Source organism: Choloepus didactylus, chromosome 3 (assembly GCF_015220235.1).
Source record: "Choloepus didactylus isolate mChoDid1 chromosome 3, mChoDid1.pri, whole genome shotgun sequence".
Classification (NCBI taxonomy): domain Eukaryota; kingdom Metazoa; phylum Chordata; class Mammalia; order Pilosa; family Megalonychidae; genus Choloepus; species Choloepus didactylus.
The window spans coordinates 72,168,163-72,194,946 of NC_051309.1; the positions used below are offsets into that span (position 1 = coordinate 72,168,163).

At 36.0% G+C, this 26,784-nt stretch overlaps 1 pseudogene; it reads left to right on the forward strand.

The window, feature by feature from the left end:
- Window positions 1–330: 330 nt before the first annotated feature.
- Window positions 331–26,784, forward strand: part of LOC119530294 — a 38,765-nt pseudogene continuing 12,311 nt past the window's right edge.

The following is a 26,784-nucleotide window of genomic DNA, read 5'->3' on the forward strand; positions in this document are numbered from 1 at the left end:
CCCCCTCAGGAGTTTTGTTCGGTGTCCCGTGGACACCCCAGCCCACCACAGGGTGGCGCCTCGGCTCGCTTGGATGCGATGCCCGGCTTCGTAAGCCTAGGGAACCTGAGCGCTCAGTCAAAACTCTCCAACACTCCATGAGTGTCTTTCCCCATTGCAGCAGTCAAAGTAACCCGGGGGACGCCTTGGGCAAAAGACTGCACGCATTTCCTGACCCCCAATGGCAAACCAGGGATGCCTGCTTTGTTGTTGTGACTGGGTCTGGGCTGTTAGTCTCACTTGAGCAACATTTTGGGTGGTCTCTGTAAGCCTCTAAAGGAGCAGGGAACCATGGGACTCCCCACAGGCGATCTCCGTAAGCCTCTGACCAGCGTAGCCCCAATTCATGTCAGCCTCGTCCAGGGAAATTGTAAGCCTCTAAAGGAGCAGGAAACCATGAATATCTCTCATGGGCGATCTCTGTAAGCCTCTGACGAGCAAAAGTTCCCCAACAAATCACAAGCCTGTTGAATTTCTTAGATAATCATAGGTAATATACAGTCACTTTTCAATAGCTCCAAAGATGAGTTTCCTCCTAAATCTACCCCCTCAGATGTTTAAACTTCAATTAAAAGGGGAAGTAGAACCAATACAATTTGGCTGCAGTATCCTTTAGAACAACAAAAACTTTGGCCAGAAAATGGTTTTCTATAAACTGCAGCTTATACACATAGCTTTTTTTTTTTTTAATTCATGAAAGCTCTCTAATTTTCTACATCTATATTGCTTAGGTATATATATCGTTAGGTATACAGGACCACAGGACCATATAAAGGATGTATTTGAAATTGGAATCTGGATATTCAGAGAAAAAAAATTGTCATGAAATTCTTTTAAAATTAGTCTGGCAACTCTTGGCCTAAACTTTTTTTAAAGGCTGTATAATAAGAACAACTTAATCCCATAGCCTAGAAGTTTCTATTTTATTATTGTTGCCTCATTATTTTTTGTTTAAATTGTACCTTTAACCTGATGCTATATATTGAATAAATTTAAATAAATATATTTGCTATTCATTAGTGTTAAGTGATCTATTGGCCAGAATAAAAAGAATAAATGCAATTTTGTCTTCAGCTCCAAGGTCTTTACACCCCAGTGTGGCAACCCATGGCCTGAGCAAAACAGGCTTGTAGATCTTTGGTGCACAGCAGTCTGCATGACCTAGGCAGCTAAATGTTTGGCCTATTGTCTTTGTAAGCCAGTAAAGAGAAAAAGGGTAAATTGATCTTAAAATGTAACTTTATGGGAAGCAGGCAGGAAGTGAGAGGCTCTTAGTCTCACAAAAAGAGCAAAATGTAATTGTTCAAGTGTTATTCTAGTCCTTCCTGCACAACCCCTCGGGTCAAAGTGACCTGTTCCTGCATCTATGCTCTCCCCACCCTTAGGAATGTCTTTGTCTTAAGCCCTTATAAAAGGCTTTCTGTACTTTTTGCATTGCTCTGTCATCTTCCCTGTGAACACGATGGCTGCCCAGCCTGAGAGAGTCCTCATGATCCTTCCATAACTTCTCACCATGTAATTAAGCCCTGAATAAAAGTTCATGTATCAGAAAATGCTCATTATCTTCTTTGGCCTTTAGACTGGTATGGCCCTCTTGGGCTGCAACACCCAGTTTAGAGGCTTCTTAGGTTTCCAATTGTTGGAAGCCCTCCCATGTGTCAACACAGATCCCATCTTCTGCATCTGTTCAGATGAGCCATGAGCTTAATGGATGTGTAATAGCATTAAGCAATATTTGCTTGTTTTCTTTATGGAAATTTTTAGGACTAGTCACATACATACCACACCCTCTTCCCTCTTCCTTCCATGCATATTTTTGAGAGCCCATAAATGCTAGGCATACAGTTCCTGTCTGTTAGAAATTTTCAGTCTAGTGAAGTGGGAGATACAAGAAAACATAAAATTCCAGTATAGTGTGGTAAATATTATGGTACATGAGAGCACTGAGGAGACACACCTACTCTAGTTATGGGGATTAGGGTAGAACACACTATTTTTATAAAATATTTCTTTCCAGAAATAAGACAATTGTGGTTTGTTGTTGACTGATATGCTTGCCTACAGTAACAATGAAAAAAAAACTTTCTAAATTGGGAATTAAGTTTTATAAACAACTTATTGAATAATATAATTTCAAATATTAATGCTTTTCTAATTCCTAGTATATTTTCAACAGCTGATTTATAGTCAATAACAAAAAAACTTTCTCTAGTTGTATGGTACAGTGCAGAGAATGTCAGATTAGGTAGAAAAGCATATATTTCTTCGTAATAGCTTGGCAGTCTATTAATTTTGATGAAGTCATTAAACTTAATCAAACCTCACTTTCTTCACTAAAAACATGAGGAGCAGATGGTTTGTATGGTGTGTGAATTTATCATAATAAAACTGCGTTAAAAATTAAAAAGAATAGGGCCCAAGGAAGAGACTCCACATTGGCAATGAAACTGTTTTAATCCTTGCTATTTATTGCCTCTGAAATACAGTTAAAAGTCAATTAATTTAAAATATTTTTAATGTTGGTCAAAAGGAGAACACCAATTGATACACCTCATGTAAGTGTAAAATCAATAGCTGATCCAAAATGGCACATAGAAAATGTGAAGCCTACTGTAAAAATGCCTAATCTCGCAACAGCACCAGTGTTTGCATTTGTTTGAAAAGGATTTTAACATATTGAGGATACCATGATAAATATGGGTCTATGGTAGTAGATAGACTTAAGATGAATGTAATCAGATGACATACTTTCTAAGGTTCCTACCAGCTCTGAATTTTGTGATAGAACAGAAATCCTGGACATAGGTTGTTTTGTTGTTGTTCATTCTTACTCATTCAGAGTTGTAACTGTGTGACTTTATTACCAGGAGTTGCCTAAAATTTGCTAAGTACTTTCTCCAGCCACCTGTATGTAAGGTTTATACTTTTTAGGTTCTCATTTTTTTATATTGCATGTACTCTTTGCCACAATCAAGAAAATCACCCTCACATTCAAAAAAAATGAGAAGACTGAACAAGATGATTTAAAAATTTCTTTTTAGATTTAAACTTCTGACTTTTCTAAAAATGCTGGTTTACACCAGTACTTATTTTTATTATCTTAAGACAATAGCCTTCAAGTTCCCACTCCTAGAAAGTGCTTGTAGATTATTTATACTCCATATAAAATTTGTCTTTGTCTTGCCAGTAACACAACCAGTCCTCACTACACTAGCCAAGACTTGTCAGACTCGTTCTATTTAGATCACCAGTGACTTCTTTCTTCACCTCTATTCAACCCACAAAGTCACTTTTAGAGCTGTGATGCACACACTTAATCATAGAACTTGGTCTACACAGGTCAGCAATGTATCGGTGAGTTCCATTTTCCTTTCTGTCTTTAGATGACTTGTAGTTTAAAATGGCATAAGCCTCACCAAGAAACGGGTTGATCTCCTATTTATTTCATTTACTATATATATGTATATATATAGAGAGAGAGAAAGAGAGAGAGAGATTTTCACATGAAATTATGTCAAGAAACAAATATGTATTCTTTATGTATTAGTGTTCCTTGCCTGCTCATGCCCACCGCAAGGTGTTTTCCTACATGTTTTCAGAAGGATTCTACAAAAAATAAAGGCACATGTTGTTTGACACTTGTCTTTTTGTTTCTTTCTTTGTTTCAAAAATAATAGAATGTGCTGCTAGCTTGGGCTTCATTTGTCTTATTGAGAAAATGTCCTTTTTTGCAAATGTATATATGAGGGAAGAATTAAATCTTGTAGATCAAATTTATGTTTATTTCTGAAAATAAATAGTTGATATTAAAGAAATTATAGATGTTTTGAATGAATAAGAAACAATTTAAAAAGGATGAATAAATTATTATGGTTGCAATTTAAAAATAAATCCAATGATGTATCTGGTAACAATCAGCTTCTCTAACAGGTAAGTCATAATCATTTTGAGGTTGTTTTCTTTCAAAGTTAGAAACTAGCCAGTAACAAGGATTTAGTGTACTGGTTTGGACTCTGAAAATAATTTTGCCTTCAAATTAAGATTTTATTTTCTCAGATTGATATATAAGCATATTATTTTTTTTAATTAATCTCTACTTTAAGAAGAAAACAGTTGGAAAAACATAAAACATGCAATGAAACCTGTGCTCTTCATTTAACTAGGGAAGAATGCTTAGCTTCTGTCATTGATAGAGATAAATTTCTACATAATTATTTTATAGTTTCTGTTGTGAAAGGTTGATTATGAGAAGTTTGTTATGAGAAGTTTAATACTCTTCTGCACAAGTGAAGCAACTAAAGACCTCAGACACTACAAAGTGAATCAGACTTCTTAAGGGTCCCTAACTTTAGGAAGAATCCCATTTTAAGCCATGATTGTTTTGTGTATTACTCTTTTTCCCTGCATTAGCTTTAACAATATTGCTATAATAAAACAGTGCTTCAAGAAACCCTCTACCAAATTCAACTTACTACATAGTTTACAGCCTTGTCCATGCTAGATCTGAGGGAGTCTAGAATTTGATTTTAAATGTGTAGAGGAGCTGGAGGACATGTGGGGATATATGAGTGAATTTCTCTGAGTGTAATGTCTATTCTTAGGAAAAAGATGCACCAATACTTTTTTTTAAGTTGTGCTTTAGAGCAGATGGGAAGTATCCCTCAAGAAAAGAAACACCTTTCTGCTGGTATAACAGGTGGAGCATATCTGTGTTTGCAGAGGCCTTCGCGATAAGGATGGGCTAGTGAAAAGGGATTAAGTGTCCTATGCACCTTTGCTGGCGTAAGTCTACCAAGAATGCTTTAAAGAAAGATGTGTAATTAAAATACCAGGAGATACATAGACAACTTCTCTTTAAGGACATTGGTTGATAACTGCAAAGGCATATAAGATAGGTGGGAAAGTTTTTCAAATGGTATTTTCCTTCCTCTTTAGCCATATTTATAATCACCCCTCCCCTACTCCACCTGTTCTAAATAAGAATTACTTTTTAAAATTTAGGGGTAAGAAGACAATTGGAACAGGTAGACATTATCTTATGTTGCTGTTTCCCCAAAACTAATATTTTATATTATTCTCTGAGCATGAAGAGACCAACACATGAATTTTTAAACACATACACACATACACAAACAAAGTAGAAGGTTAAAGACATCTTTACCAGAAATAAGTTTATGGAGAAGAGGTTTGGGAAGAGAAGAATAACTACTTTTTGGTTATGGGGATGTATGCTGACTAAAATGCCAGCAACCACTGGAAAGAATTAAACGGAAGCAGGCAGAATTATAGGCATTAACATCTACACACATTTAGATCGATGAAGATGAAATGAGTCATGCTGAAATGAAACAAAATGGACAACTTTGATTTTTACATAATAGAGTATCTCTGGAAGTGTGGCCTATGAACCCCCTGCATTAGACTCACCTGAGTGCTTATTAAAAATTGAGAAGCCTGGCTCCCATCGCAGAAATTCTGATACATCTTTGGTTGAGGCATGGGAATCATATTTCTAAAAGTGACACATGGTGATTCTTATTCACACTAAAGTTAGAGTAGAAAACAGCTTGTAGGAATGAAAGAAACTAAGGCATCCATGAAATAGGTCAATTTTGAAAAGAGGTAGTTTTTTGTTTTATTTAAACTATCATGATTACATCTTAATGGAAGAAGAGTACTCATTTAAGCAACCTAGTAATGATTAAAGAGGAAAGGATAATTTCAAAAAGTTTGGGAAACTGAAGGGAAGGTACAGATAATATTTGGGCAGTTTGTGCCAAAGAAAGAAGGGTGGTCTTTTTGGATCTTAAAAATCCATTTGTTCACAGGGAAAAACTTGAACTAATATAAATCTAGCAATGTCACCCCCTGAGATTAGTCAGTAGATAGTGATGATGAAGGGCTGCTCTACTTAGGTTTAGGCTCAGAGTTGCTATATGATCTTGATCAAAAGTATTTAACACTGGGTCTCACTTATCCTTCAGCCAACATCAGTCCTGGTACATACAGTATCTTTTTTAGCAAATTCTCATCGTGTACTAAGTCTTGGGTGGAAGGAAACTATCTTTTGAACACCTACTCTACAGTGTGAATTTTTTTTTTTAAAGTTATCTCATTTAATTTTGGCAATACCTGGAGAGTTATTATCACCACTACTTTAAAAGATGAAAATGGTTGTGGCTTAGATTGTCTAGGGTTTGTAAGTGTTGGATCTAGAATTTGACTCTGGTTTTTCTGACACTAAAGTCCATGTTCTTTCCACTATAACACATTGTCTACCATGTGTGGGAACCTAAAAGAAGAGACTTTTGGAAAGTTTACACTCTAATAGAGAAATGGAAAACATATAGACAAAGAAACATCATCTACAGATTAATGTGAAATAATGCACATATATGTTGAGGGAGTAGGGCCGCTGTATAATTTTACTTCCATTTATAAGTTTTTAAAGCAATTTTAAAGCATGTACTGTTTGCACTTAATTCATTTTCTTAAAACTCTCTTTGTATATAAACAAAATAAGTGTGTAATCTAAATTTCCCACATTATCTCAAAGGTGATCAATGACTTCAAGAGAATAGCACTTCAATTACAACAGCACTGTTTCTAAAGAGGATTATGTTTGTTATTGTTTTGAAAATCAAGTTCCTTTCAGGGCAGAATTCCATGGAACTAATCCATTGATCTGTAATAACTATAACTGTAATGGACCTTTGTTATTCTTCCATTATTGTCTACTTTCTTCTACAAACATTTTTTTTTTGCTTCAGCCTAAAGGAAAGAAACAGAAACATTAAAGAAAAGTAGTACTTTCCTGTGCTTTGACATCAGCACTGGGATTTCTAAGCATGCCTGATGGCTTTAGTTCTTGAGAATGGGGAGCGCTGAGCAATTAGGGAGCAGGTCTTCTGAGATGGTAGCTGGTGAAGGGGATGCTCTGGTTATATTTCACAGCTTTGTCTTGATGTGGTTTAGAGGAACTATACTAAGAATTATTTAAAGCATACTGCCTTGGAATACTCTCATTGAAGATAGTGGGTGAGAATTGTGAAGAATTCTCTCACAGATGCAGGAGAAATTTAATATGTTTGAAATGAGTGGGTCATAGAGCAGAAAGATTTCTGGGCTTCGGAGACAACAAGTCATGCCAGAACCTGCAAGCCCAATCATCTCCCAGGTGTATACATGGCCTGTGTGGTTGGGCAATTTGTGAGATTTTTAGAATAGTAATTTTAAGATGACAAAACTAACCTTAGGGGAATTCAAAATGGCATACAGGTCCCATTAAACTTTATCCTACAACCATATATCTGAAAATTCCAGATGATATCTCTTTTTTGAAACTGCAAAAGCAGAGACAGATGGGGTTTAGTTCTTTGCTTAAAGTCAAGCTATGAGTCACTATAAGACAAATTATAATAGCTATCATTTGTTTCGTATGTACTCTGTGACACGTACTGTTCTAAAACATTATGGGCATTTAATCTTTAGAACAACCTCTAGTTTAACATTATGCCCAATGTACAGATGAGGAAACTGAGGCTCAGACAGGTAACATTATTTGCCCAGGTCTAATAAATGACACAACCGGGAATTGACCCACGCCTATTCCACTCCAAAGTCTGTGCTGCTAATCACATCCCTCTCTTGCCCTGCAACATCTTCTTTGTCTTCTAGACGATCCTAATTTAGCTGTCTTGTGTTGAAAGATAAAATTTATATCTTCAAGGAACTATGTTATTTAATGGATAATTTTTGAAATAGATCTTTGAGGAATGCTTGATAGGAAATATTGCTGTCTGCCTTTATAAAGGAAAGGAATAAAATGTTCAAAGATTAGGTAATTTGTATGTGATCACAGGAATGGGTGTGAGTCAATAACAGAGTGAAATCTGTCCTTCCAGTTCACCTGCATACTAAGTCACAGGCTGTTAAGCTGTAGAGTTAAATTAACACAGTTGACTATATGACTCAAGAAATAGTACTATAACTATTATCATTTCAAATTGTATAGAAATATATGATTCTTTAAAACTAGTTATTGCACATTTAAAGCCTTTCATGTCAAGTTAGTGAAATACAGAAAGGATATAAACTGTAGGAATAAAAAAATTCCTGAGATAAATACATACACACACACACATGCACATGCAGAAACATTATTCCAACATATCTTTTCTTATTTGGTACTTGCCCACAACCCATTGAGGCAGATAATTTTAATATTATCATGATTTTACAGATAAAGAAACCAAAGATTAGGAAGCTTGTTACTTCCAAATCTCTGAGTTAGTAATTGATAGAGTTGAGGTGTGAGCTATCTCCAGGCCCTATAAATTTCCAGTACTCCTGCTGTCCCCATACCATGATCATTGTAATCATTCGTGCTCCTGTGATTAAGCAGAGCTAACTTTCCTTGACTTTCAATTAGCTTAATCCTAGTGTCTCAATTTTCCTGATGAAGAAAATACCAGGGATAATAAATGGATATATCTAAAATATTTTGGACCAATCTTCCAAACCATGCAGCATATTCAGTTGTTATTAAGCTCTTGGGCATATATTACTGCAGTCAACAAAAAAGCTAGATATGGGCTTCATAAAAGAGTCCTAAATCCTTTTACTGACGTTGTGATGGACAATTGGAAGCTTCCTGATTTATATGTTCTTAGATCTCTATGGATCCAAAGATGAATGGTTTTCTACATTTTCTTGACCAGTTTAATCCATTTTGCACAGAAGGTTAAAGGTGAACCCCTGAAGCAGAGAGGGGAGTTGCTGTGCTAGTGTGGGGCTGAGGCTTAGGAGCCTCACCTGCTCTGCTTTCTCCTTATCCTCCCAGGCACACATGAAGCATCCTTAGGGATTTTTTCAATACACTTTGAAAACAAATTAATTGCACATTTTGAAGGAGAAACTGATGACAATAGTCAACATTTGTTGAGCATTTACTCTGTCTTGCAAGTATTATTTCATTTAACTCTTAGGAGAACCCCCTGAGGTCCTATCATTATCCCCATTTATAGGTGGGGAAATGCAGTCTTGAGAGAGGGTGAGTAACTTGCTCAGAGGACCTAGCTAGTGAGAAGCAGGACTAAATCCACACTGTTTGGCCCAAAGCCCAGGCTTTTGACCACTAAACAAGAGAATGGGAGTTACCGGCTTAAACTCAGAGAACCTGTTACAAGGAAAGCCTTGATTAGAACCTTGGTCTCCTGATTTATTAGTATTAGATTTTTTACTTGTATAGCAAAATTACCCTGCCAGAGCAGATTAAGTAAAAGTATTTTGTCATCTTTTTCTGATATAGAAACTATAAGAGAATAATATTTCTTAATTTCTTCTTTTCCCAGAAACACTGATATAAAAATGATAATTTAACTTGATTGCAACTATCTACTTTGGATATTGTAGTAATATCAGATTTCATTGTGACTGACTGGAAACCCAGAGTAACAATGAATTACATAAAATGGAGGTTTACTTCTTTTTGATGTAAGAGAAGATTGGAGGCAGGTGGTAAAAACTGATAGGGAGGTTCCCATATGAATCAGGTAGCTCCCAATTGTCCATCACAAAGCCCATGCAAAGATTTAGGACTTTTTATGAAGGTCACATCTAACTTTTTGTTAACTGCAGTAATACATGCCCAAGAGCACACTAAGAATCTACGCTCCTGCTATCTTGCTGTCCCACCATCATGAATATATGTCTCCATAATTATGGTCCAGTATAGCTTCCTGAGCTCCTGCTAACACATCTATATTCTAGCTATGGAGTACACATCTGTATTCTAGCTACCAGATTAGAAACCCTATTGGCCAGAGCTTATCCACAATGTGACTCCTATGGACAAAGGACACTACCCTATTTTCCAGGTGACAACATACCCAACTAAAAAGCAAGGGTTGTATTATTAAGGAATAAGGGAAGCAACTCTCCGTTCAAGAAAGACATGCTGAGTTTGAATGGCGGGTGGTACAACTCATTGTCATGAACAGTAGGCAGGTGGATATATGGGTCTGAAGTTGAGCCAAGTGGGTTAGAGTTATTGAGTTGGTAGACATCAGTGTCTAGATATGAACTATAGCTATGGAAATTGGTAACTTAAAATATTTGGCTCTTTTGGATGCAATAATACATTTCTTGTAATTTTATGGTATTAAATTGCACAATAAATGAACTTGAGCATATCTCACCATATGTTATTTTTAAAATTAATATATTAAGGTATGATTAAGTCAATTTCACAAATATTGTGCTCTACCCAAAAGTTAAGACTCAGTACTTCCACACAATACTGGTCAGTAATTGTGACAGAAAATCCATTAATTGAGGAAACTCACATTTGGAAGAATCATATAAACATTAATAGGGTCCGTACATTTCCCAACTGTCCTCATTGCTAAATTAATTCAGATAGAGTTTTATTATACGAGGGGTTTCTGATCATCTCAAAGATTCTTGGTGTGTGGCTTACAATACTTTCCAGGAAAACAGAAACTTGGAGGACATTGTAAGATCTTAGCATGGGTTCCACTGGCATGTTCTGATTTTAAGGGTCATCAGGATCTAAGAATTTTGACTTAGGATGCAATGGTCTTGACCCCTTGAATTTCCTCATATGAGTGATACTTTGAATATTCCAAATGGCTTGCTATCCCTTAGTTTGGCCATTCCAAATTATCTGGCATTGAAGCTACCAGAAAAAGTGATGCATTTGAACAATTATGTGAAAACTGATTGTTTAATGAAGGCTGAATTTTAATTAGACTTAATATCCAGCACCTACTAGGTTAAAGCATGAGACATTTGCTTTGGAGCATTAATATCAAGCCAAATATCCACTTTTTTTAACAAATAAAGAAAAAGAGAGAACATTCAATGTCACAGAAGTTGGTGGATATTGGAACTTGTGCAATATTGAATATGAACTCAGAGTTAGTCTTTGTTGGAAGTAAGACCAAGTCAAAGGTCACCAGCCTTCCAGTTCAGAGATATTTCAACAGTATCATGCCAACTGTCACAGGATGCCTCTAGAAAAAGTCATAATAAAGATTTGGCAGGAAGACATCTCATATAACAAAAAGTTAGCAACTGCAAGCATGTATCTAGCCAAGGATTCTCAGCCATTTTTCTTCTGATACACCTGCCATGACATACTCAACACTCTCCCTGTTAATTCTAATTCTTCTTTCATACTTTTAAGTGTGTACATTTCTCTATGTTTGGCTGCAATGGCATCCGTTCTCAACACTGCTGCTTTTAAAGTTCCTTATGCAGGGCATGCTAATTTGTTATCTCAAACTGCAAACAGTTTGAGGAAAAGAAAGCAAATACATCAGTGGAATGTAAAGATTATAATAGATCAATTTATAAGTCTAGAAACCTATGCCTACTTACTTAACAAATTCACTTAACAGGTTAGCACTCATCTATTTGTGATTGTAAATTTCTAGAGGTCAGGCCAATTGTTAACCTAAAGCTTGGTTTGTAGCAAGTTGAGAACTTAATAAAGACCTTGATGATAACACAATGGAGATCAGAGATTCCTTTCTGTTGAGTTGCCATTAATATTTATATAACATAAATATCTAACAAAGTATGGTGATATGATATCAAATGCTCTCTTAATAGACTCCTTTTAAATTTGGGGAATGAAAGATACTATCCCTTGAGCTTTATGGTTTATTAAAATACAGGCATGGTTAAGCTATCTGTTTTGCTTATGTTAACAGTTAATAAGCAGTAGGGTTTTCTGTCACTAACAATATTTACTAAAAGCTTACTGCTGAAATTCTATCATTGTAACACTATATTCTTAAATAGTTCAGTTTTTCTGCCTACCATTTCAATAATTTTTGGATAATTGTAAGTGAAAATAGCTTCTAGAGCCATTTCCATAATAATTAGAGAAGTGTTGTTAGATATTTAAAAAATTATCACAGAGCTTGACATTTAAATGATTTCACACTAGCCCCCCATCTCCCCTCACCTCCCATAAAATTGCTGTTACTGAAATGTGAGTGATGCCATTTGTCAGTATTGTGGGACATACTATGAGTATTATGAAACTAATTTTTGTTTCTATACTAAGAATGCTGTTGAAAATATAGCTTATTGCATTACATAGTATCCCTTTTTTGTGAGGACCTGAAAGAACTCTATTGCTGCCAAGAAACTGGTCTGTTTTTATCTCACGGGTGCCATGAAAAATGTACCTGGGCAAGGTGTATTTCTTTGTTTTGCTTTGCTTAGTTTTGTTTTTGAGTTGGCTACTAGAAAGCTACCAAATTTGCATTCTAACTTAAGGAAATTTGAAAGTGGGAATTATTTAAGATATGCTTTATTTGTACATTCATAAATGTATTTTAATATCATATGTTACTAGTCTATATTTCTTCTAAGTCACCTTCAACAAATCTTGAAACAAGTAGCATTAAAGAAAAACCTGTATAATATAAACAATGAGTTGCCCATCATTTGTCTCAGTGCTGTAAAAAGAAAATGGAAACAGTAGTCTGGAAATTAGACTACCACCTTGTTATAATTGTGGTCTGTTGCATTTGGTTTGGACAACATCAGTTCAGTTCACTCTGTGATCATTTCTTGAGCACATGGTCAGAGAATACAAAGATAAATAAGGGTTAGACCCTATGCACAGGTTGTTTAGAATGTGTGCTTCAAAGTGATATAAAGGAATGAGTAGATATGACAAGTACAGAGGACTCTTTGAACTTTGAACTAGCTCTTAGATATACACAGGTTTTTATGATTCAAGCAAAGAGTAGACTCTTAAGTTACTCCACACAGGAGGCAGCATGAGCAAAGGCAGAGAGCTTGAAAGCTGGTGGGGAAGAAAGAGAACGTCAGGCTAAGGGAGGCAGACTTGGATTTCAAGTAGTCTGAGCCCCTGCTATACCAGATTTAGAAAGCTTACAGTAATGGAATGATTCATAAACTGGGGAAAACAGATGAGAATCCTGTTATCCAGGTAAAGGATAAGTTTTAATGAGAGTTGCCAGAACAAGGTCAGTGACAATTAGATTGGAGACAGACTTCATGAGATTTGCCACATGGGTAAGCCTAGAAAATTAAAAGATCATTATATTTTTGCAATGTCAATAGCATTGACTTGTAGGCTATTGCTTAAGTCACAAGTTGTAATCTATGGCCCATGGACAGTTTCTGTCCCACCATCTGTTTTTGTTTGGTCCTTGCACAAGAATGATTTTGTTTTTTCGTTTTTAAATGGTTGAAAATAAATGAAAAGATGAAAAATATTTTGTGACAATTGAAAATTATATGAAATTTAAATTTCAGTGTAGAGACATGAAATTTTATTGGAACACAGTCATGGTCATTTGTTTATGTATCGTCTTTGGCTGATTTTGCACTTTAAAACAGCTGAATCATTGGTGACAGAGCAAATGGCCCATAAAGCCTAAAATATATACAATCTGTCCTTTCCATATGCAATCTCATCCTTTTTACAGAAAATGTTTGCTGATCCCTGGCTTAAATACTTGATCATAATGCTTCAGAACCACTAACTTTACAGATTTTGTGCACAGCTCATTCCAAAAAGCTGAGGTGGACTGAGCTGGTGAAACCGATCTGAGGGAATATCGGTTCCTTTTATGTCTACGAAGAATGAGCAGAGTTTGAGGCCCATTATTAATCAGCACATGGTGGTGGTGGTGTGTGTGGGTGCTCTCTCAGGTAAACTTTTCTTTGAAGGCACCGTGAGTCAATTTGTCACTCTCCAGTGCTTCCATGGGGTTCAATTATGTTAGTACCTTTTTTTCATTCCTTTTTTGTTGTCATTGCTGCTTTTCCTTTTCAGCACTATTCTTTAAGATGACATGTTAAATGACAAAACAAATGGCTTCTCTATCATAATGCAACCCTGGACACATTACTTGTCTTTAATGATTTGGGGCTAATAAAGATGTACCCACACATTAACTGCAATATTCCTCTGATTTATCACTGTGTAACCACACATGTCTATGAATTGAAAAACATCATATAAAGAAAGCAATTTGATGTCACTGAAGCTATTAGAATTCAACCAGTCTGTCTGAAGGTGATTTTAAGTGAGGAGGTACAGATCAGTTTCAACAGGTGATAATGATTGTACACTGGTTTATGTGCAGGAGGGGGTTAATACATAAGTGTCTGTTGATTTAAAATGTTTTTATTCCTCTGTTTACTAAGTATAGAGCAATCCAGATTTGAAATTTCTGAGATAACCACTAAGAAGAGTAGTTAAGATACAGGGAGAATCAGTTTGAACAGCAATACCCTACAGACTGAGAGGGGAAAAGATAATGTTTCTAATGACAAACATCTCAGAAATGTCATTATAATATTATTAATAATTAAAACAATTATGATGATAATAATAGTCCTGCTATTTCTACAATGGTTTTTCTACTTTGGAGCTCAAAGAACTAAAATACTTTATAATTTTTATCTCTACATAGCTTGTCAGGTGGTATACAGAATTATTATTGCTGTTTTCCATAGGGAGAAAATAAAAGGGAATTGAATTTACTGGTATAATACTATAGTATAAAAAATTTGTTGTCAGCACCCAGAAGCATATTCTCTTCATTGTTTATTCAAAGTGTTTTTGACTGGATTTTTTTTCTCTCTTAGTCCCATGCTACCCCCCTTGTCTCCTAAACCACCAAAGATTGAGGGTCACTAAAATAGTTGTGGGAAGTGGGGATCAAAAAAGGAGGGTTGCACTGTTACATTGTACAGGATGATGATGGGATATGCATGAAATGACATACATAATCTTCCATGATTATGTTTTTTTCCATTTTAAATCACTTTCTCTTTTCATTTAATTCAAAAGCTAGGCACATTTTATTGTTTTAAAAAAATCTGCTTCAAAAACATTTAAACAAAAACAAAAGTTTCTCATTCCTTTCTGCCATTCCACATTTTACTATTAATAATTTGTTGAATCCCCTTCTACCCATTTTTCTACATACAAACATATGGAGATTTATTGTTTACAAAAACTGGAACATAGAGTGCACATTATTCTGAAATGTTTTTCCATTAAAATATATAATTGATATTTTTCCTTTTAATACATGTAGATCTATATCAACACTTTTACTGGCCACCTTTGTTTTACTTTTTGGTCTTGAAAAAAACTATTGCCGAACAAGTAGAACTTCTACCTCATGTTTTGCAATTCTACATAACAATTTTGTACTTTTGATACTTTGTCGTGTTTCCAACATTTACAAATTCATTTTCTTCATCTGGTATGTTCTGTGATTAGTTGAGAGAAGCCCTTCCCTCCCTGCATTCCCACCCCCTCGCCCCCACATCCACCACAATTTTGCTTACGTCTGTTGTACACATCTTTCTTTTGAAACAGATGAACAGCAAGCATTCAGGGATCAAGAGAAGAGTCAGGTTTTGACCTTCTTAGCCACGTTTGCACATAAAAAAATATAACATCCTCCTGGAGAAACCTTTTTATATTGCAGTAGTTGCCATTCTAGGAACAGGTGTTTGGAATCCTACTCCAGGGAGGATTGTGCATGGAAGAGGTTGGGGAGGGGAAGATATTGTTTCCCTGGCTACAGCCCAATGGGAATATCAAAGAACAAGGGAGGATACCAAGTAGAGTCCCCAGAGCCTTCAGCAGGGGAGAGTCATTTAGTGATGATGCCACCACTGTTTGTGACAATGTTCCCTGCAGAGCCAGGGATGTGGCAATGATGTGGCAGGGACCAGTATGGTAATATCTTCACTTCCTATTCCCTTAATTTTGATAAATGGGGATTATTTATTGTGAAATGCTCTGCAGTTTGCAACAAGATTTCATCTCTGTGATCTCATTCTGGGTCTCACAATCAACCATGTGCTTTAGAGAGAATGGCTATCTTGCCCCTAATTGACAGATGTAGAAACTCAAGAGTTTAATTGATTTGTCCTGAGTCACAGAGCTGGTAAGGAAAAACTGGACTTAGAATTCTATTTATTCTTATTCAACAACTAGTTCTCCCTCCCAGAAAAAAACACAACTTCATCCCTGTCTTCATGATCAAGAGAAGTAGAGCACTTGAATTAGGAAGTGCATGTATGTCACTGACACTACTCAAGAAATTTAAAAAAAAAAAAAAGCATCATCTTCAAACCCCTTACCCAACTCAGATTTACTATTTCATTTTCTGTAGCTTTTGAGTTTGCTTAGCTACAAGGGAACAGCTACATTATCAATCAAACAAAACCAGATTGATCAACGTTTTTTAGTAACATTTTTTGGAGGCTGAACAACTGGGAGAGGTTGAGGGAATCTCATGCAGAAAGGATTTATGTAGCTCAGAGGTAAATATTAGCTGCAAAACTCAGGTCCTTTAGAAGTGAGCCTGTGGTTATCTCTCTGTTATTTTTTAAATAAGATTTATTCACACACCATACAATCATCCAAAATATACAATCAATTGATCATATTACCATCATATAGCTGTTCATTGTTCACCTGATCTATTTTTTAACATTTTCCTTGTACCAGAAAAAGTGACAATAAGAATTTTAAAAAAAATAGTAAAAAAGGAGCATCCAAATTGTACCCCCTAGTCCTATTTATCCTTTAGTTTTTTGCCCCCATTTTTCTACTTATCCATCCACACAAATCACCCTGTCTCCCGTTGCAAGCTACACTTTCATACAATTGTCTTCAAGGGTCAAGGGGTTTGATAGTTTCAGGTATTTAATTCTGGCTATTACAATACATTAAAACCTAAAACTTGTTATCTATATAGTGCGTAAGAATGTCCAGCAGAGTGACCTCTTGACTCCATTTGAATTCTCTCAGCCACTGAAGCTTTATTTTGTTTCATTTCACATCCCCCTTTTGGTCAAGAAGAGGTTCTCAATCCCATGATGCCGTGTCTGGATTCATTCCCAGGAGTCATCCTGCATTGCCAGGGAAATTTACACCCCTGGGAGTCAGGTCCACGTAGCGGGGCAGGGCAATGAGATCACCCACCAAGGTGGCTTAGTCAGAGAGAGAGGGCCACATCTGAGCAACAAAGAGGGATTCAGGGGGAGAATCTTAGGCACAATTATAAACACTCCTATCTTCTCCTTTGCAGTAACTGGCTACTTAAAGACAAGTCCCATAATAGAGGGTGTGGCACACCAACCCGCCAGTCATCAGTGTTTGTGAGAGCATCAACAACCATCCAGGTGAGGAAGCCCAAACCTGTGCATTTTCCTCCAGCTCCTCAGGGGGGCTCTGCATATTTTTTTCATTGTTTCTTTTTTTTAAATTAACTTTCTCAAAAAATAAAAAAAAGACAATAAAAAACCATTTCAAACAAAACCACAAAATAAGAAATAAGAAAAAACAAATATCCTAGAATAACAAACATTCTAGAATTACAAAACCAGAACAAAGAAATAAGAAAAAAACAAATAACCTAAAATAACTATATTACTTCCTACATATTCCTACTCTACCCCAAGAAAATATACAGACTATAACCCAGCAAAGGAATTAAAAAAACAGATAACCTAAGATAACTACATTCCTGTGAACTTGTTCCTACCATACCCACCAGAAATAATAAACCATAGTCATTCCTGAGCACTCCTAGAATGGTAAATTTACCCATGATAACATAATATCATTTAATTAGTATCAAAGCTAACAGAAAAATATTCCGAGAATGAATTCATTGTCAATACTGCTTTTTATCAACTTTATTTTTAATTTGTAGCAAATGGGAGAAAATGACAGAAAAGTAGCTAGCTAAACTGACTAAATGCCAGGAATTAATGTGGTCACCCAGAACCACTATCCAGTCTGTAAATTCCCTAATAAACTGTTACTGTTTTGCTGTATGGAGTGGCCTGCTTCTCTTTTCAGTCTTAACTGCCCTTTGAAATTTGGCAGAAACTATTCTGTAGGTTCAGAACCAGACATAAATAAAAGGGTCAATTCAACACGAAAACATAATAATCATAAATATTCATGCACCAATTCATGAGGCAAGCCCTGAAAACACTGAAAGGAGAAGTACATAACTCCACAATAATAGTTGGAGATTTCAATACACCACTCTCATCAATGGATAGAGTATCTAGACAGAAGATCAACAAGGAAACAGCGATGTTCAATTGTATGATAAATGAACGAGACTTGACAGACATTTATAGAACACTACACCCAACAACAGCAGGATACACATTTTTCTCAAGTGCTCATGGAATGTTCTCCAGGATAGACCATATGACGGGTCACAAAGCAAGACTGAACAAATTTAAAAACATTGATATTATAAAAAGCACTATCTTGGAGCATAATGGAATGAAGCTGGGAAAAAATAACATGCAGAAGGTTGTAAAATTCTCAAATATGTGGAGACTAAACAACACACTCTTAGAAAACCAGTAACTAAAGGAAAAAATTAAAAGAGGAATCAGTTAACTTATGGGATGCAGCAAAGGTGGTGCTAAGAGGGAAATTTGTTGCCCTAAATGCCTATATTAAAAGAGAAGAGAGAGCAGAAATTGAGGAATTAACTGTCCACCTGGAGGAACTTGAGAAAGAAAAGCAAACTTACTCCAAAGCAAACACAAGGAAAGAAATAAAGATTAGAGCAGAAATAAATGAAACTGAGAACAGGAAATCAATAGAGAGAATCAAGAAAACCAGAAATCAACAAAATTGATGGACCCCTAAATAGGCTAACCAAAAAAAAAAAAAAAAAAAAAGACAGAGAAATAAAGGAAATAATGAGAGGATATTATGAGCAATTATATGCTAATAAACTGGACAACTTATACACAAAGTGGACAACTTCCTACAAAAGCATAAACAACCAACGTTGACCCGAGAAGAAATAGACGAACTCAACAAACCAATCACAAGGAAAGAGATTGAGTCAGTCATGAAAAAGCTGCCCAAAATGAAAAGCCCAGGACCAGATGTTTACACATGTGAATTCCACCAAGCATTCAAGAAAGAATTAATACCAATCATGCTCAAACGCTTCAAAAAAATTCAAGAGGTGGGAAAGCTACCCAACTCATTCTATGTAGGCAGTATCACCCTAATACCAAAATCAGACAAAGATACTACAAAAAAAGAAAATTATAGACCAATCTCTTTAATGAATATAGATGCAAAAATCATCAACAAAATACTTGCAAATTGAATCCAGCAGCATGTTAAAAGAATTATACACCATGACCAAGTGAGGTTTATTCCAGGTATGCAAGGCTGATTCAACACAAGAAAATCAATTGATGTAATACACCATATCAATAAATCAAAGCAAAAGCAGCACATAATCATCTTGATCAATGCAGAAAAGGCATTTGATAAAATTCATCATCCTTTCTTGATGAAAACACTTCAAAACATAGAAATAGAAGGGAATTTTCTCAATAGGATAAAGGCAATATATGAAAAACCCATGGGTAACATTGTACTGAATGGGGAGAGACTGAAAGCTTTCACTCTAAGGTCAGGAATAAGACAGGGATGCCCACTGTCACCATTGTTATTCAACATTGTGCTGGAAGTGCTAGCTAGAGCAATCAGGCAAAAAAAGAGAAATAGAAGGCATCCAAATTGGAGAGGAAGAAGTAAAACTTTCACTGTTTGCAGATGGCATGATTCCATATGTAGAAAATCCAGAAACATCTACAGCAAAGCTATTAGAGCTAATCAATGAATACAGCAAAGTGGCAGGCTACAAGGTCAACACACAAAAGTCTGTAGTGTTCTTATACATAAGTAATGTGCAACGAGGGGAAGAAATAAAAAAAGTTCTATTTACAATAGCATATACAAACGTTCATATGCATGCATTCAAATACATATGTATGTCTTCTTATCTGTGAACACATGTATTATTATTATTATTATTAGGGAAGCATTAAGAAGGACATTACCAGACAAGTTTAGCATCAGGAGAATTGTTGGAATGGGCACCCAGAGGAGGTAACAACTGAATTAAATCTTAAGTGATGAAGAGTGTTTAACAAAATGAAGCATTAGAGTTTAAAGAAAGGTAAGACCAAGAGAAGATATTTGGTACTATTGGTGCAAAAAGTACAAGAAATATGGGACATGGTAAAAACATTTTGTTGTTTAAAAACAAGGTCTAATCAATTATTTCTTTTGCAGGCTGTGGAATATGAAGGAATAAATCTATAAGCAAGAGTCTCAGGATCATTGGTGGGACAGAGGTTGAAGAGGGTGAATGGCCATGGCAAGCTAGCCTGTAATGGGGTGGGATCCATCGCTGTGGAGCAACTTTAATTAATGGCACATGCTTGTGAGTGAGGCTCACCGCTTTAGAACATAAGTCCTGAAGCTTACAAAGGAATGGGGGTAAGCAACATAAATTGAGGATTTTTTGGAGGAAAATACCTCATGAAATTAAATTTAGAGATGTAAATTTAGCATTAATTAAAGAAAATGAATACATCACAAAGAATGGGAAACTAATAAATCTTAGAGGTTCTATAGTTCAGAAATGGAAATGGCATCAAAATACATGTAGACAAATTTTCAAATGATAAATACACAGTAGATTGTCAGTGAAAGTAGGAATTTTAATCATCTTTGGGCTTTGAATTTGAGATCAAGGAAAAGAGCCATGTCTCTCTGTTGCAAATCTGTCAGAGATGGAGAGGAGTGGATTATAGATTTGACCCCAATGGGGAAATTCCATATGGCAAGAAAGATAATTCAGTATGAAGAAATTTGTAAGTAGCAAATTACACAACTGAATATGTTGACTTTTATTCCAGGAATGGAGGCCCTTTCAACCCATTGTCAAAATACGTATGGTATATTTATAGTAATATGTTATTGAATTATTATATGGCCTTGGTTTTCAGAGAAATGTACATGTTTGTGATAAGGAATATGGGATAAACAGAATACATTTATTTCTATCATTCTGCATAGACTGTGTTTACCAGATGTCCCTGTGGAGACACTGATGTCCACAAATGTCATATGACCCAAGATCTGGTGAAATGGCAGGTAGGGTGGCACTTCCACTTATGATCTGATCCCTGAGCCTGATTCTCAGATTGGAAAGTTTGTTTCTATATGTAGAAACTATACTTTTAAAAAGAAAAATTTACCCTGACACCTGCAGACTAAATTTTTTAATATGAAAACATTTTGTTGGTAGCATGGTGAAGTGGAAATTACTCTTCCTTTTTTTTCTCCAGGTATATGGATCCAGCCAGATGGACTGCTTCCTTTGGAGTAACAATAAAGCCTCCAAAAATGAAACGTGGCCTCAGGAGGATAATTGTCCATGAAAAATATGACTATCTAATCCATGACTATGATATTTCAGTTGCAGAACTTTCTAGTCCTGTTCCTTATAGTAATGAAGTACATAGAATTTGTCTCCCTGATGCTACCCATGATTTCCACTTGGGTGATCAGATGTTTGTGACAGGATTTGGAGCACTGCAAAATGATGGTACTCATCTGAAAAGAAATTTAATTGTAGTAATATAATTTGATATTCTAAAGAATTTAAAGAAGGGGATGTTATTGTGCCAAAATATGTTGGATGGTTGATCATATGGACCTGGGTCAAGTCAAGCCCTGCTAGTGAAACAAATCATTTGGAAAATACAAGAATTTCTTCCAGCCTTAAGTTACTTTTCTCTTTTTTTTAAAGCAGTGTTATTCACACATTATACAATCCATCAAACTTGTACAATGTATAATCCTCAGGTTACTATTAAATGCATTCCTACTACTTTGTAATGATGTTTCATAAAGTGACTGAAAGAGTAAATATATCTCTAAGCTACTGAACTTTATACTAAGAAATTAATGACGTAGCAGATTAGAGGGCATTAATATACCCAACTGTGAAGATCCCAGTCATAAAGCCAACATTCTCCTCTACTGCAGCTTCCTTCTAAGGTTAACAATGGAATGGAAATTACTTGAACAACTTAAGCTTATTTCTTAGGCATCTAACTTTTCATTTAAAGTAGTTGGGAAGAAACTTGAAGAGCTGTATCATTCCAAATATTACTGTATCTCAAAAATACATACCCTGAGATTTTGTATTACCATCTTAATAATGATATATGAAAATTCAGATTTATGAAATATATGCATATCTACAAACACAAAGACTATTTTTCCTTTTAGATGACAGTCAAAATCATCTTCAGCAAGTACAGGTGGATCTCACAGACACTGAAATATGCAACAAACCTCAAGTTTACAGTCATGCCATAACTCCTAGAATGTGCTGGCTCCTTGAAAGGACAAAGACATGCATGCCAGGGAAGTGGTTTTATCTATTACTACACCTCATAATTTTGGTTAACTCTTTGTTTTGAAATAATTATAGATTTATAGAAGTTGCAACAGCAGTGCAAAGGAGTCTCATGTACCCTTCACCCTGTTTTCCCCAATGGTTACAGCTTACATAAATATAGTAAAATATAAAAACCAGTAAATTGACATTGGTGCAATACATATGTATAGTTCTATGGTATTTTATCGGGTGTGTAGTTCTTGTAACAACCACCACAATCAAGGTAGAGAACTTTTACATCATTACAAACATCTCCCTTTATAGAAACATGCAATTCCTTCCTATCCACCATCCCTAACCCCTGGCAATCACTATTCTGTTCACCATCTCTATAATTCTATCATTTCGCAAAATTTTATGTGAATAGAATCATATGCTATTTTTTTTAGAATTATATTTCATTCATCTATTGAGTTTTTTTATAGTATCGCTTTGTAGAATTTTTTTAATGGTTCCTCTAAGTATTATATTATACATCCAAAACTTATTATAGCCTGCAGGTTTTTTTCATACCATGCAATCATCCAAAGTATACAATCAATTGTTCACAGTACCATCATATAGTTGTGCATTTATCACCAAATCTGCTTTTTGAACATTTTCCTTGTACCAGAAAAAGTGAAATAAGAATAAAAAATAAAATAAAGAACACCCAAAACACCCCCCTACACTATTGCTCATTTAGTTTTTTTTTATTAAATTCAGTTTTATTGAAATACATTCACACACCATACAATCATCCATGATATACAATCCACTGTCCGCAGTATGATAACATAGTTATGCGTTCATCACCACAATCTATCTCTGAACATTTTCCTTACATCAGAAAGAACCAGAACAAGAATAAAAAATAAAAGTGAAAAAAGAACACCCAAATCATCCCCCCATCCCACCCCATTTGTCCTTTAGTTTTTATCCCCATTCCTCCACTCATCCATATACTAGATAAAGAGGGTGTGATCCACAAGGTCTTCACTATCATACTGTCACCCCTTGTAATCTACATTATTATATAATTGTCTTCGGGAGTCCAGACTGCTGGGTTGGAGTTTGGTAGTTTCAGGTATTTACTTCTAGCTATTCCAATACATTAAAGCCTAAGAGGTGTTATCTATATAGTGCATAAGAATGTCCACCAGAGTGACCTCTCGACTCCATTTGGAATCTCTCAGCCACTGAAACTATTTCGTTTCATTTTGCATCCCCCTTTTGGTCAAGAAGATACTCTCAGTCCCACGATGCCGGGTCCACATTCATCCCCGGGAGTCATACTCTGCTTTGCCAGGAAGATTTACACCCCTGGGAGTCGGGTCCCACATAGGGGGGAGGGCAGCGAGTTCACCTGTGGAGATGGCTCAGTTTGAGAGAGAGAGGGCCACATCTGAGCAACAAAGAGGTACTCAGGGGGAGACTCTTAGGCACCATTACATACAAGTTTAGACTCTCCTTTGTGGTCATGAGCTTCATAAGGGCAAGTCCCATGCTCGAGGGCTCAGCACATCCAACTGTCAGTCCCAATGTTTGTGACAACATCAACACCAGTCCAGGTGAGGATGTCCAACACATCCGCACCTTCCCCCAGATCCTCGGGGCTGGGGAGGGGGAGGCTGTAAATATATTTTTTATTATCTGCCCAAATTACTCTAGGATGTGTCACTATTTCACTCCAGCCTATACTAACCTACCGTATCTCACTACCTATTCAAAGTTCCATGCAATTGTGGTGTTTGAACAAATCGACTGTATAGTTGTACCATTTAGAAAATTTAGATCCTGTACCAAATAGATATCTATTCCCTTGGTCTCATATGAAAGTTGAAGTTTTAAAACACAATCAGTTTCAACCTTTATCCTTTGGCCTGGCTTGCCCTGGTCTTAACCAGACCTGCTCCATTCATATCACTAATTGAAGTCTGGGCTCTTTTTCAGCTTTTTTTTTTTTTTTTTGACAGGGGCTGTATGCACTAACACTGACATTCATATCTGCCAAGCTCCAGCTCTGAGTTTCAGGTGTCTCAGAGATATGCATTGTTCCAGAGACCAATCAGGTCATATGCTAGGGGATCAGCATCTCAAAGTTTAGAGATAGGCCTTACAATTCAGGGATAGAGTTAACTGCTGTAAGAGCTTACAATCTAGGGACTATTACAATTATTGTGTCCACGTTAGTCTATGTTCTAAGATTCAATTCTGAGTTTACACATTGTAGTTAGTCCATATTGGTGAGGCATCATCCCTCTCACCATGTTTTCTCCAACCGTTTTACTCCTATATATATGTTTTCCTACAATTTTATAGAATTATATTCACATACCATACATTTATCCACAGTGTACAATCAGTTGTTCATGGTATCATCATAAAGTTGTACATTTATCACCACAATCAGCACTTGAACATACTGATTACTACAAGAAAAATTGTTTGTTTGTTTTTCAGGAACAAGAAAAAATGATAAAAAGAAAAATAACATGTCATACAATACGATATACTACTAAGGACAGCAAATAACACCACTACCAAGAATCCCATATTACTCCCCTATATCCCCCTCTCATATACATTTAGCATTGGCATATTGCCTTTGTTACATTTAATGGCGGTATATTACAATGTTACTGTTGACCATAGACTCCAGTTTGCTTTGATTATGTTTTTTCCTGAATACCATCCCTTTTTCAAATTTCTACATGGTTGACATTCATTTGCTTTCCCACATGCAAAAACATTTTTATATTTGTATATTTAGTAACAGTCATTGGCCACTCCAGTTTTTGCCACGTTATACAGTCCCAGTCTTTATCATCTATCTTTACCTCTGGTGTCATACATTCTCCTATCCCACCTCTTTCAGCTTTACTCACAGACATCTTTGTTCAGTGTACTTCCAATACCGTGCTACCATCACACAGTATTATGCTATCTATTTCTGGATCTATGCAATCAATCCTAAACATTCTGTAGTCCTTCAGCTTCAAATGGCTGATCTCTGCCCTCTTTCTATCTCCTGGTCACCTGTGTTGTCAGCTTTTAACTCCTAAAGTTTGTTCATTAATGTCTGTTCATATTAGTGAGACCATACAGAATCTGTCCTTTTGTTTGTGGCTAACTTCACTCAACATAATGTCCTCAAGGTTCATCCACATTATTACATGATCCATGTCTTTGTTCTGTCTTACAGCTGCATAATATTCCATCATGTGTATATACCAGTTTGTTTATCCGCTCATCCTTTGATGGACATTTGGGCTGTTTCCATCTCTTGGCAATTGTGAATAATGCTGCAATAAACATTGGTTTACAAATGTCTGTTTGTGTCTTAAGTTTCAGTTCCTCTGAGTGTATACCCAGCAATGGAATAGCTGGGTCATATGGCAAATCTATATTTAGCTTCCTGAGGAAACTCCATACTGTCTTCCAGAGTGGTTGCACCATTCTACATTCCCACCAACAATGAATAAGTGTGCCTCTTTCTCCACATCCTCTCCAGCACTTGTCATTTTCTGTTTTTTGGATAATGGCTATTCTGGTAGGTGTGAGATGATTTCTCATTGTGGTTTTGATTTGCATTTCCTTAATAGCCAGTGAAGTTGAGCATTTTTTCATATGCTTTTGAGCCATTTGTATTTCCTCTTCAGAAAAATGTCTGTTCATGTCTTTTGCCCATTTTTTAATTGGATTGTTTGTCTTTCTGTTATTGAGATGCAGGATTCCTTTATATATTCGGGATATTAAACCCTTATCTGATATGTGGTTTCCAAATATCATCTCCCATTGTGTAGGTTGCCTTTTTACTTTTCTGACAAAGTCCTTTAATGTACAAAAGTGTTTAATTTTGAGGAGATCCCATTTGTCTATTTGTTCTTTGGTTGCTCGTGCCTTGGGTGTGAGGTCTAAGAAACCACCTCCTTTCACAAGATCTTTAAGATATTGCCCTACATTTTCTTCTAAGAGTTTTATGGTCTTGGTGCTAATGTTTAGGTCTTTGATCCACTTTGAGTTAATTTTGGTATAAGGTGTGAGACGGACATCCTCTTTCATTCTTTTGGAAATGGATATCCAGTTCTCCAAACACCATTTATTGAACAGGCTGCTCTTTCCCAGTAGCTTCGGCTTCACTGCCTTATCAAAGATCAGTTGTCCATAGATGTAAGGGTCTACTTCTGAACACTCAATTCAATTCCATTGATCAGTATATCTGTCCTTATGCCAGTACCATGCTGTTTTGAGCACTGTAGCTTTGTAATATGCTTCAAAGTCAGGTAGTGTGAGACCTCCCACTTCATTCCTCTTTCTCAAGACATTTTTGGCTATTCAGGGCACCTTACCCTTCCAAATAAATTTAGTTATTGGTTTTTCTATTTCTGTAAAGTAAGTTGTTGGG